Source organism: Balaenoptera physalus, assembly GCF_965194825.1.
Source record: "Balaenoptera physalus genome assembly, chromosome: 11".
Lineage (NCBI taxonomy): Eukaryota > Metazoa > Chordata > Mammalia > Artiodactyla > Balaenopteridae > Balaenoptera > Balaenoptera physalus.
The window spans coordinates 68,602,635-68,616,797 of NC_138896.1; the positions used below are offsets into that span (position 1 = coordinate 68,602,635).

General features: G+C 42.9%; 1 protein-coding gene across 1 annotated transcript in view; it reads right to left on the reverse strand.

Annotated features, from left to right (window-relative positions):
- Nucleotides 1–14,163, reverse strand: part of LOC309638721 (uncharacterized protein) — a gene marked incomplete at its 5' end in the record, with an annotated part of 364,111 nt that overhangs the window by 84,706 nt on the left and 265,242 nt on the right. The gene's annotated exons all lie outside the window — the stretch shown is intronic.

Below are 14,163 nucleotides of genomic sequence, written 5' to 3' on the forward strand. Positions count from 1 at the left end.
AACAGAGTCATGAAATTGTTGTGGTTTTAAGCTATTATGTTTTGGGATAGTTTGTCATCCAGCCATAGATAACTGAATATATGTTTTTGGCAGCTGTATTTAAGGGGTTCCTTTTTTCAGTTTTCTAAAATAGATTTTTGATCATAAATATGAGTTGAAATTTGTTAAATGACTTTTTCTGCCTCTATTAAAATGATCATGTGGTTACTTTTCTCCTTTAGTCCATTAATCTTTAATTTGCTCTGCATTTTTGGTAGTTTTTTAGCAGAGGTATTGCACATCATCTTTCATTAAATTTATCCTAAATATTATATGTTTTTTGATGCTATTATAAATGGTACCTTAAAAGTTTTTATATTCTAATTGTTTGTGACAGTATAAAAATAACACTGATTTTTCTATATATTAACATTGTATTCTGTGACTTTGCTAAACTCATCTATTAGTTTTAGTAATTTTTTTTTTAATATTAATTAATTAATTTATTTAGGCTGTGTTGGGTCTTCGTTTCTGTGCGAGGGCTTTCACTAGTTGTGGCAAGTGGGGGCCACTCTTCATCACGGTGCGCGGGCCTCTCACTATCGCGGCCTCTCTTGTTGCGGAGCACAGGCTCCAGACGCGCAGGCTCAGTAATTGTGGCTCACGGGCCTAGCCGCTCCGCGGCATGTGGGCTCTTCCCAGACCAGGGCTCGAACCCGTGTCCCCTGCATTGGCAGGCAGATTCTCAACCACTGCGCCACCAGGGAAGCCCAGTTTTAGTAATTTTTAAAAAGATTCCTTAGGATATTCTATATACACAATCATATTGTCTACAAATAGAGATAGTTTTACTTCTTCCTGTCCCATATTTCTACTTTTTATTTATTTTTCTTGCTTTATTGAACTTGCTATGACCTCTAGGACTATGGTGAATAGAAGTGTTAAGAGTGAACATCCTTGCCTTATTCCTGTTCTTAGGGGGAAAGCACTCAGTCTTTCATCTTTAAGTATGATGTTATCTTCGGGTTTTACATAGATGTCTTTTATCAGGTTGAGAAAGTTGTCTTCTATTAATAATTTGCTGAAAATTTTTATTATGAATGGATGTTGAATTTTGTTAAACACTTTTTCTTCGTAAATGAAATGATCACATTTCCTGTCCTTTATTCTGATTTTTTAATGGGTTGAACTACAATGTGGTTTGCAGCCTCTAACATGGTCCCCAGTAATCCCCTTCTCCTGGTATTCATGCCTTTGTGTAATTCCCTCTACTTGAGAATGACCTGGACATAGTGACTCACTTACAATGAACATAATACAGCAGAAGTGGTGGCTTGTCACTTTTGAGATTAGGTTATAAAAAGACTGTGGCTTCCATCATGGGTGACTTCCCTCACTCACTTGCTCCGAGGAAAGCCAGCTGCCATGTTGTGAGCCACCCTCTGGAGAGAGAGGTCCACATGGCATGGAACAGAGGGAAGCCTTTGGCCATTAGCCAGAGAAGAACTGAGGGCTTCAGTCCCAACAGCCCATAAGGAACTGAATCTTGCCAAGAACCACATGAGTCATCATGAAGCAGATCCTCCCTCAGTCAAGTCTTCAGATGAGATGACTATCCAGGCTGACCCCTTGACTACAGCCTCATGAGAGACCCTGTACCTGAAAACCTAGTTAAATAGCACTAGGATTCCTCACCCACAGAAACAGTGAGATAATAAATGTTCATTGCTTTAGTATGCTGCATTTTGGGAGTGATTTCTTTATGCAGCAATAGATAACTAATATTTACATTGATTACTTTTTGAAGGTAAAATAAGTCTTGCATTCTTGGAATAAACCTCACTTCGTCATGAAACATTATCCTCTTAAACATTGTTAAATTTGATTTACTAATATTTTGTTAAGGATTTTTGTGTCTAGGTTCATAAGGGATATTGGTCTGTATTTCTTTTGTAATGTGTTTGTCAGGTTTTGATATTAGAGATATGCTAGCCTCATAAAATGAAATCCCTCCTGTGTTTTGTGAAAGAGGTTATATGATGTTCATATTATTTCTTCCTTAAATTTTTGATAGAATTCACCAGTGAGCCTGGAGTGTTCTTGTAATGAATTTTTTTTTCTTAATTATAAATTCAGTTGTCTTACAGGACTATTCAGATTTTGTTTCTTCTTAGGTCACTTTTCCCCCTTCTCCAGCTTTAAATATTGAAAGAAAAAATATACAGGTTGATTATCAAAAGAAAGGCAATTATGTTGTAACAAGAACTCCTAAGGCTGCTTTGCATAGCAGGATTGTACAACATAAAAGGAACACGTTGCCTGGAAATGCATTGATGGTGGGAAAAGACAGCATGGATGAGAGTTATGTTGGAGCAGAAGAGTGAAAAAGTATTAGGAGTTTTAGGTGTTAGCGAGTAGAGAGCAGGAGACTTTAATGAGTTGCTATGGCCTAAATCAGATTCCCTGATATCTCTGAAAGAGACATGCCTTAAGATTAAAATTCTTGTCTGCACCAAGCTTAAGAGTAACACCCGTTTGGGACAACAATATGGATGCTTGGAACACACGAGAGGAGGGATATTCAAAGCTTTGTAAGCATTACTTTTCCATTGCTCTGATGTCACTGAACTTCATTAAAATAACGTGTACTTTGTTACCATTGCTTCATAACAAATTACCCCAAAACTCTGTAGCATACAACAACCATTTATTATTATGCTCGTGGATTCTTTGGGTCAGGAATTTGAACAAGACATAGTAGGAACAGGAGTTGTCTCTGCTCCGTGCTGTCTTAAAGTCCCAGCTCTCTCCAGCTCTCTTTTTTTCTCTACCCACTATGCCTTCCAGGCCCAGTCATCTGAAAGTCTTTTACTTTCCTTAACACACTCTGCATTTTCTCTTACTGAGGTCCTTCCTCCATACCTGCTCTTCCCAGTACAGAATGCTCTTCTCATATCTCCTTGTCCAATTAATTCCCAGTCTCCTTTGGGGACCACTTAGATGCTACCTCCTGTGACCCTCTGCACCTGCTTTAAGTGCCCTTCCTCCAGGCTCCCATAATCCTCTGTACTTCCCCATTGTAAAGCTCATCACCCATTATTTATTTCCTGATTCTAATGTCCAACTTCTCAACCAGGATGCTAGCTCCATGAAGCCAGAGACAGCCTCTATGCTGTTCAAGTGCTTTCCCTAGCATGCGGCACAAGGCTGGATATTTACTTGTTGACTGCATTAATGGGCAAGGCAGGCATTATTGTTCCCATTCACAGAAGTGAAAACATGGTGGGGGAGAGTAAGAACCAGGCCCAGTCATGGTCAGTTCATGACATAGCTGAGTCTAAGTGCAGGTCACTCCACCACCCAACACTCTCGTGCAGCCTGGAAACAAAATTTGCAACAAGCCCCCGCAGCTTTGGTCCTTGATACTCTACCAGCTGTGTCCACTGTCTTTCCAGCCTGGACATGCCAGGCAGCTGGGTCCATGGAGGGAAAAGTCCTGGTTATTAACTTATTTTTATTAATTTGCTTGTGAACCACCCAGTGGGAGATGGTGCTTTTGACTTGTCTTGGTAAGACACAGCCAGAGAGATGCAAGTTCTATTCCCATGATTAAGACTTCTCCACAACTAAAATATTGATCTTAATTAAGAAATAATGCAGGGCTTCCTTGGTGGTGCAGTGGTTAAGAATCCGCCTGCCAATGCAGGGGACACGGGTTCGAGCCCTGGTCCGGGAAGACCCCACATGCCACGGAGCAACTAAGCCCGTGTGCCACAACTACTGAGCCTGCGCTCTAGAGCCCGTGAGCCACAACTACTGAAGCCCGCGTGCCTAGATCCTGTGCTCCACAACAAGAGAAGACACGCCAATGAGGAGCCCACGCACCACAACGAAGAGTAGCCCCTGCGCGCCGCAACTAGAGAAAGCCCTCGCACAGCAACGAAGACCCAACACAGCCAAAAAAAATAAAAACAAACAAGTAAATTAATTAATTAAAAAAAAGGAATAATGCATAAGGAGGATGATGGGAACAGTGGCAATAGGCTATGGAGACAATAGGCTTTTGTGAGATGGGGAGAAGATGGAAGTTCCATCTGCTCTCGTTGCCAGCGTTTTTCTTTCCCACTTAGAATAGTGACAAATAGTTTTCTTTTTCTTTTTTCCATTTGGGAGAAAAGTACCTGCAAAGTACTTAACTCAGGGGAAAAACAAGCCCCAAAGCCAGACAACTAGATCACCCTGTCTCTTAGCAGCTGCTACTAATGGGTGTAGAATCAATACCATCGAACCCCCAGACTTTCCAGAGCAGACACTTCCAAATGCCCAGCTCTGAGGCAGGAGGAACTAAGAGGTGAGGCAGGGCTGGACCAGCCAGAGCTGGGCCCGTGAGATGGTAACCAAGCAACAGGCCCACACTGAACCAGGGCAACCAAGGGCATGTGGCTGGATGGCAAGCAGAATTCAAGACTGTGGCATCTCAAGGCAGGGTAAGAGAGGTCCCAAGGCAGAGAGCTCAGGAGCTAGATAAACAGGAGGAAAGAGCACCTGGTTACCAGAGGTAAGAAAGCCAGACAGTCATGGGAATTTCTGCATTCTGTGGCAATGACAACAACGAAATAACCTTGATACAGAAGCCAGACCCTAGCCCACGGAGGAGCTTCCCATACACTTCCTTTTAAGGATGAAACCATTTTAATACTCAATAAATAACACACAGGGACACTTAACAAAAGAGCTATACAAGTGTCCACTAAGCATATGAAAAAGGTCTCCAATATTTTAGTCATCAGGGAAATAACAACTGAAACCACGGTGAAAAACCGTTTCACGCCACTAGGATGGCCAACCTCAGAATGACACCACCTCTTGGTGAGGATGTGGAACAACTGCCTATAGGAATGCAAAATAGTATAACCACTTGGGAAACTTGTTTGACAAGTTCTTGTAAAGTTAAACAAATATACATCTACCTTTGACTCCGTAGTTTCATTCTTACTATTCTTACCCAAGAAAATGAAAACACACGTCCACAAAACGATTTGTATATGAATGTTCGTAAGCAACTTTATTTATAAATAGCCTCAAACTGAAAACAACCCAAATGCCCATCAGATTGAGAATGATGAAAATGATCATTCCAGGATGATGAAAATGTTCCATATCTTGCTTACGGTGGTGGTTCCAAGGATGTAGACAGTTGTCAAAACCTATCAAGCTGAACACTTAAGATCATTGCACCTTGCTGTGTGCTAATTATGTCTCAGTTTTTAAAAGAAAAGCCATAGGCAAATTGGAATCTTTAGGTCTAGAATGACAAACACAAAGCTCACATGCTGTTGCTTCTGATTCTGCTCCCATGGCAGACATGATGAATTGATTTCAGCATTCTGTGCCCTTGAACTTCAGTGGGGCTTCAGAATACATCACAGTGTAGCTCTTCAAGCAGCCAGTATTAGTCCACCAATCTGTTAGAGGTCAAAGCCAATGCAACTCATTCTTGCTACTCTGATCTCAACTTGTTTCTCTAGTTTGGTGAGGCCTGGGGAAATTCAAATTTTCTATGAAAATAATAATCCCATTTCAGAAAAGTTTTAAAGTAACTCAAAATCCCACTCTCCTATTACCGTCACTAATACCATTGAAGTTATTTCCTTCTATTATGTTGTCCTAGGTAGGCATACAAGTGCAGGTCCTGTTTCTCACTATTCTAAGCATTTTTCTGGGATACCTAATAGTTGTCATAACTTCTTTTTATTTTTTAAATGGTGGCATAATTCTCTGAGGAGCTGCACTATCATTTACTGCCCCTGCCCCTCTGGTGCTCTGTTTTCACTCATTCCAGAAATTTAGTTTTGTTGGGTTTATAAATCTAGTTGACGGTTATTTCTGTCAGCACTTTGAAGTCATGATTCCACTATCTTCTGGCTTCTATATTTGAGAAGTCAGATATTGATTTTTGTATTTTTGTAGATAATCTATCTTTTCTTTCAGGCTTCTTTTAAGATCTTGTCTTTGTCTTTGGCATTCTGTCTTTTCACTATGATGTCTGAATATGGTCTTTTTTATTGTTTATCCCGTTTAGGATTTTTTGGGAACTTTCTAAATATGAGGATTCACATCTTCACCGAGTTCTGCAAAAATTCTCAGCTACTATTTCTTTGACTATTGCCTCTTCCCCCATTCTCTCCATTATCTGCTTTTCTAACCCTGATTGAAAGTATGTTGAACTCTCTCACTCCATCTTGTCATTTTCTTAACCAAAGTTTTCCATATTTCTGCCTCTCTGAGCTGCATTCTGTGTAATTTCTTCAGATTTATATTTGAGTTCACTGATTCTTTTTTGCTTTTGAACTCTTTCATAGATATTTAAATTTTATTATAGCCTTTGTTTCTAGAAGAAGTCTTTTTTTGGTTCTTTTGTAGTACATTTGCTGCTCATTTGTATAGTTTCTTGCTTCTTTTAAATTCTCTGTTACTTACATAATCATATTAAAATAATATTTTAAATTTGATAATTCTAATATCTAATCTTGGTGAGTAACATTTTTTCCTTGCTGTCTCTTACTCATCACAGTGGCTTGTTTATTGCGGCATTTTCTGGTTTTATATTGTGAGCTCATATATGATGGAACTTTGCCTGCAGGAGCTTTATGAGGCCTGGGTTGAAGGTACATGCTTGCCTCTGTCAGGAGTTTTAGGCACTAAAGACCTGGGTCCCTCTAAATTAAATTCTTACCTTGGGATTTTTTGGTATATTTCAGTGTATGAATCTATACGAGTGTTGGCCAGTGGCCTTGAAATCTCAGGGGAAGCCTTTTTTTTTTCTCCTCCAACAGAATTGGTCCTAAGTCACTGTTTCTTGTAATCAGCCTCTGATAGGCAGGATTTCTTCTACTTCACCCCTTTTCTCAGGGTGTAACCCCCTCTGAGTCCTGGATTGATGGCAGGTTTTGCTGCTCTGTGTCTATATCACTATTCACATCTAAGGCTTGTTCTCCTTTCCCATCCACCCCTCACCCCAATTAGCTTCTATGTGAGGAAATTCTAGGTCTCTTTTCTCTAAAGATGACCTCAGGCTGGGAAGTGCTTTTTGATTTTTATTTACCTTCAAGGGCTGGTATTCCTGCCGATTTTCTAAATCACAGATGATTCCCTTACTTTACTTTCTTGCAGACTATTTCATTGCTATAAAGGAGATTGTGTGTGTGTGTATCATGTTAAGATATTTTGTTGCTAGAAGATCTCAGGATGCTCAAATTGTTTGCTACTCTTCTTCAGTCATTCTGTTCTCTTTACATTGACTTATCTTTGTTCATAATATCTATTCTTTCTAATTGCATTAATATCTTGGTATTTTTCCTTTGCATTGTCATGATTATAAGTTCTTTTATGATAGCAACTTGATTTTGAGCCTTTTATTTCTTACCGTTTGTAAATTTTTTTAAAAATTATTTATTTATTTTTGGCTGCGTTGGGTCTTCATTGCTGCGCGCAGACTTTCTCTAGTTGCGGCGAGCGGGGGCTACTCTTCATTGCGGTGCGCGGGCTTCTCATTGCAGTGGCTTCTCTTGTTGCGGAGCACGGGCTCTAGGTGAGCAGGCGTCAGTAGTTGTGGCACGCGGGCTCAGTAGTTGTTGCTCGTGGGCTCTAGAGCGCAGGCTCAGTAGTTGTGGCTCACGGGGCTTAGTTGCTGCACAGCATGTGGGATCTTCCCGGACCAGGGCTTAAACCCTTGTCCCCTGCATTGGCAGGCAGATTCTTAACCACTGCGCCACCAGGGAAGTCCCTATAATATTTTTATTAATTCTTTTATGATATTGTGTTTGTCCTCGATTTGTTTTCTTAATTCTGAAATATCTAGTTTAACTGTGGTCTATTGATTTTATGAACTCACCTTTCAGTTCTTGTTCTGTTGAATTCGTGAGAAGAAGCACTCATGTTCTGTTTTTTGAGTTGTGTTTTCTTTTAGAATATGTTCTTCACTTATCTTTGGCATGCTTTGTCCTTTTCTTTCCTTTTGTTTATTGGGGTATTTTTTCCTAGTTTGAATGTGGACTGCTATATCCACACAGAGTATATTCTGTGAGAAATTTCCCTACAAGTATTTCTTGTTCTGTCTACTTTTCTGTAACATGAGAGCGTGGGATAGGGGTGAGCATTCTCCTGATTCACTGCAGAGTACTAAAGCCCTTGCTTTCATCTGAGAAAGTACCTCCCTTCTCCTCTCAGTGGCTGTTTCCACTACTCTTACTCTCCCACCCAGCCCCCCACCCAAATAGAAGAGGAAAAGAAAATGTCACATTCTCTCCAGAATAGCTATAAGTAGAATTCTCAGGATCCTGTTGACTCACCAGAGTTACATGTGGGAGGTAGGCTGCACTCCACCATATTCTGAGTTATTTTATTCCCCTTTGTCACCACTTCTTGAATTCTTATGTCATTAGGTTATACCTTTGTCTGGCTCCTACTGGTAAAATTTTCTGGTTTGTTTATTTTTTCTTAGTGTTTTTGTCATTTCCTTAGGAGTTAGAGGAAAAAGCCTCTCTGATCCTATTTCACTTTGCCAAATCAGCTCAGACTCATCTGTTTTCTATCTTCCATAATTCTCTCAAACTTCCTGTTAGCTGTAACAGACATTATTGTCTTCCAGGACTTTTATAGTTTCATTCCTTAAACACACACACACAGCCACACATACTCTGCTTGGGGAGCAGCCATGTATAAAGGACGTGTTTTGACTGAGGTGCCTGTTTACTTAGGGCAGCTCACCAGCTTTTGGCTCATATGGACTTTTCTGTGCCAACTTGAGAAAGGCTTCCTGTGAACTAAGGCAGTACTCTTAAGCAGTTACTGCATTTCTGTACCCCACATTGGCTAATGTCAAGTACCCGAGTTAGATTCATCGGGGCTTCTCAAACAGAGAAACGTCAGTTATCGGTGTTGGTGCGCGAGGACATTTTTCTGGGGAAAGAGGCCTCAGCTTTCATCAGACAACCTCTCTAAGCCTCCGACTGCTCATCTGTAAAATGGGGATTATAATAAAGGTACCCACTGCAGAGGCTCATTATGAGGATCAAACAGTGGAATTCTTATTTAATCTTATTTATTTAAGTAAAGCATTTGGCATAAGGCCTAGAATGTAGTGAGTACTATTATTCTCAAAGGAGCCCATGTCCCCCAAATTTTAATGACCACTGAAATAGAAGATTTTCCTTCTAGTTTTCTACTGCTATATAACAAAATGCTCTAAAATCTGGTGGATTAAACAGCAATTTCCTATCACTTGCTGTTTTGTGGGTTGACTTGGACTCAGCTGAGCGGTTCCCTCTTGGGGTCTCTCAAACAGTGGCCATCAGACGTTGGCTGGAGTCATCAGCAGGCTCGACTGGGTTGGCCATCGAGATGGCTCACCCTCATGGCTGGTAGTTGATTCTGGAAGCTGGCTGAGAGCCCAGCTGTGGCATGCAGAGCGCCTACACATGGCTTCTCCTTGTGACTTGGGGGCTTCACACAGCATGGGAGCTGGGTCCTAAGGGCAGGAATCCCAAAAGTAAACTTCCCAAGAGACCCAGTCATGGAAACCTCAAGGCTCCTTATGACCTAAGGGAGTGAATACTGGGAGATGTGAGTACTGAGAGGCTTGGTTCACTGGTGGAGGGGGAGGGACATTTTGGGGAAACTAGCTACCACAGTTAAAGGTCTCTTCTAGCTCTAATATTCCACAGTTACATTGTCATAAACTGTTCTTTTTTCTCATTTCATGCATATAACCAATCTTTTGAACTCCCATTTTAAAGATGAGGAGACACAGACAGGGTAAGTAACTTGGCCAGGGTCCCTTAACTCCACGTCCAGTACTCTTTGCCCTAGTGGCTTGTAAACACGAACTGGAGTGCTGCCGTCTATTGAAACCCTGCCCACGTTCCTAGCATGAGGCTGGGTACCCAGAAGAGGCTGAACTTGTGCTTACTAATGAAGCAAAGGTCTTTTCTTTGAGAACTCACCAAAAGAAGGGGTTGCTCAAGTCTGTCTCCCTGCGGTGGTTCACAGGACTTGAGAAATGCAAACACATTTTCCTTTACTGACTATATGTAAGACAGGCAAAAATCTCTCCTTGAACAGCCGTCTTCAGGAAGAGAAATGTAAACCAAAGCACGCTGCAGCCGCTGCCCAGCCTCTGTCCTTTGCCACAGACCTGAATGGGCATCCATGCTGTGCTGGGATGTTGTGTATCTATGACTGTGTGGTCACAGCGGAGGATCTTGACAGCTGAGCAGGCACAGAATTAATCTTTTCCACCACCAAAATATAGATCAGCTCCAACCCATCCTGTCTGGGCATGTAGCTGCGCACACTGAAACAGGTGGCGTCAATTAAACACCCCTAAAATACCCTTTCCCAGAGGAACTAGTGAGAACAAAGTGACATAGTGGTTGAAGTTATGGCTGAAAAGTGTTTTGCTCTGACATACTTCCTCCCCCGGGACATCGCGAGAGTTTGCCCAGCCTACCTGCCCAGGAGGGAGAGGAAATACCAGAGGCTCTGAGGGTCCGTCCCCTCTTAGTCTCTCCCTAACAACTGCTGTTCTGCCCAGCACGTCACAATTTATAAATTCTCTCACATGCCTCTTTTCAGAGACCTTGTGAGCTGGGTTTTACAGGAAAGGAAAAGCAGGTGGAAAGAAGGAAGGTAACTGGCTCAAGGAAATGTACAGGCAGACCTCCTTTTATTGTAATTTGCTTTATTGCGTTTCGCAGATACTGTGTTTTTTCACAAATTGAAGATTCGTGGCAACTGTGCATCAAGCAAGCCTATCAGCGTCATTTTCCCAGTGGCATTTGCTAACTTCACGTTTCTTTGTCTCATTTTGGTAATTGTCACAACATTTCAAACTTTTTCACTGTTATTATATTTGTTATAGTGATCTGTGATCAGTAGTCTTTATGTTACTACTATGGCTTGCTGAAGGCTCAGATGATGGTTAACGTTTTTTAGCGATAAAGTATTCTTTAATTAAGTTATGTACATTGTTCTTTTAGACAGTGCTATTGGACACTTAATAGACTACAGTATAGTGTAAGCATAACTTTCCTGTGCACTGGGAAACCAAAAAATTCTTGTGACTGCTTTATTGTGATATTTGTTTTATTGCTGTGGTCTAGAATCCAACCCACAATATCTCCAGGGTCTGCCTGTAGTTAGTGAAGATCATAGTCAGAGCCTGACTGATTGTCTTTGGACACCAAATGCCAGCCCCTTCTGCTCCCCTGCGGCCCCCACTGTCCCACAATTACACTGGGAGCATTACCTGCCCCCCACGCCTCTTGGGGACCACAGTGAGCTACTCAGCCTTCCCCTCCCACCCGCCCTTGGTGTCTGCCGGTCTCCTCAGTGGAGCCACTTTGAGAACAGGACTACCCCAGCCAGGTCACTGCAGCTCCTGGTTTTCAGATCAGTATGTTACACAGCACAAGTTGCAACCATGAAACTTCATTTTTTTTCTTCCCAACCTTAAGTCTTTCAAAAACAGTCCCAGCTAAATATAATAAGGATGCCCTTTGGCACATCTTGCCAATCTTATGAGTGAATCATAGAGCTCACTGAAGATGCCCAGGGACACAGGAGCTGCCATATAGTAAAAATACCCACTGTGCTGGAAGGTGGCACAGATGGTTCTTAATGAGCTCACCCTGCTCCTCCGGAGCCGTGCAGCGGTGTGCACAAGTGAGCCTGGCAGGGGACAGGGTTACGCTGGGCTTCCTCTGGGCCCCCAGTCGGCTTATCAGCCCAGTGGAGTTCCCAGAGTCTTCCCACAAGCCCACAGTGCTGGCCAGGCAGAGCTGGCCCCGTTCCATGTAGAGTCTCCCTCCTCTGACCGCCCCTGAGGCACTGTCTTTGGTTGGGTTCCCCAGAAACAGAGCCTGAGACAGGGGTTTACTGGGGGACTATTCCCAGGTAAAACCTGTAAGGGAGTGAGGGAATCAGGATAGGGCAAGGAGGAGGCTGGGCAAACGTGTAGGTCAAACTGGAATCTAGTCTCAGCTTAATCCCACGGGGAGCTCAGAGGCATGAGTTTTTCCACCTGGAGGTAAGGCCTTTGGCCCTTGGACACACAGACCAGTCACCGCTGGCTGCCAGCTGCTTCTGCGGGAGGGCAGAACCTCCCAGGCTTTTTCGGGTGAGGATGATTCCCTGGAGAAGGGAATCCATTAGTCACTGACACCCGCAGCAGCTGGGGTCTGGGTGCGCTGGCCAGGAAAAGAGGAGCTCAGTGGGACGCCAACTGTACCTACTCCAGGCACCATTTCTCACCTGTTGGGAAAACCAAAATGATCAAGCATCGGAAGGTAAGCCACTTGCTCGTAGCAAAACATTATTTTCTGTTTGTCCCAAGGGTGGAAGGAAGCCAAATACAGCATCAATTCATTTATCTTTCATCTTGCATTACGTCTGATTTTCCACACGCAGGGAAAATTTCCCTGTGGCTGAGGAAGAAGTAAAAGTATAAACACTACTGAGTCTTTCTTAAACATTCTAACCTCCTATACGACCAGGGAATGCCATAGTTTTCATCTCACTTCCTCAGTTCTTTCACTCTGAGATAAATTCCCTGCTGAGATGCACGTGGTGTGGGATACAGCAATGATGGAGTAAAGCATTCAGTAAGTCTACTGATGATGTTGCCGGAAGAAACATGGTGACCAAGGAAGGCAAATTCAAATCCAGAGTGGGCCCTTACTACCTGAGGACAACCCATTGCCCCCTTCAAGATGGAAGGGATTATAAACAACCTGCCCCTGGGTACCTGAGGTAGGTACCGTATCAGATGCCCAGCAATGGTCTTTGCTGCTGGCAAACTGGGGAAACAGGAGTGGCAGTACCAGATCATCTTGGTGAGGGGGAGTCCCTATTGTTTATAATTTTGGAATGCAACAGAAGCTCTAGGGACTCCCTCCTTCATACTATAATTGCCTTTAGTCCAAGGTCAAAGAGTCAGTGTGGGGATTCTTCCTCTTGCTGAACTGGGAAATGAGCCATTATGTGCTAGGATATAAGTGTGTAAGATATCAGGAGGCTGACTGAGGTGGGCTAGTACCAGAGTGTAGTCCTGGGTCCCTCAGAGCAGATGTCCAATGCTCCTCAAATGGTCTGATGATTTCCCTGTCCCCAGAACATAGTTACCCTGGGAAATGGCCACAGGTCCGTTTGGGAAAGTGGTGATGTCAGGGAGTAAGGGCAGCCTGGAGAAATTTTGATTTCCCCATGAAAGTAACTTCTTTAGGTGATACCATTACAGGGCTTCAAGCAAGGTGGGGAGAGCCTCTTCAAACTGGGGAGGAAGGGACATTTTCTGGCAAGTGGATTAGTGGGACTTGGTACCTCTCTTACTAAGCCATCCAGTGCCACTGGAAGAGGCCAGTTTATCCCAGGTGAGGTATAAGAAGTTATGTACATACTTGTGATATTATCACATTATCCAGAAATTCTGGGTCTTCTAAATAACTCACATCTGGGAACTGCTCTGACGGCTCGAGTTAAGCTCCAGTTGGCCAAACTAGAGGTATAAGGTCAAGTGGCACCACAGTTAGCTGCCATCCTATTTTAGTCCTAAGGACCCCATGATCACTTGGCTGCTCCAAAAAGCTCTGTGGTCAGACTATGCTGAGTGCTACCCCAGCCTCTCTGCTGATTGCCGTGATCCCGAAGCACCTTCTGGCAGCTAGGCCACCTCTTGGCCTCAGCCACCTCTGTATCCCTTCACCCCCTGCTGATATCAGGGAACCCATTTTAATGCAGTCTCTCCCACTAGCACATCCAAACTACAGATAAGAGCTACAGTAGTGCCTTTCAGACATTCCCATTCGTTCTTTATTAATGTAATTCTCAATACTTTGGCAAAGAGAGTGTCTTCAGGGCCCTTTCAGGGGACATGTCTAGGGAATGACATGTCCCCTGACATATTATATGAACAGATCTCATATACTTACTCCAACATTTATAGCTCCTTCCTCTACATCAGGGCTTCATAACCTTGGGTATACATTTTAATCATCTGAGGAGCTTTGACAAAATACTGGTGCCCAGGCCCCATCCACAGATCTTTTTTTTTTTTTTTTTGGCTGCCTTGGGTCTTCATTGCTGGGGGCAGGCTTTCTCTAGTTGCGGTGAGCGGAGGCTACTCTT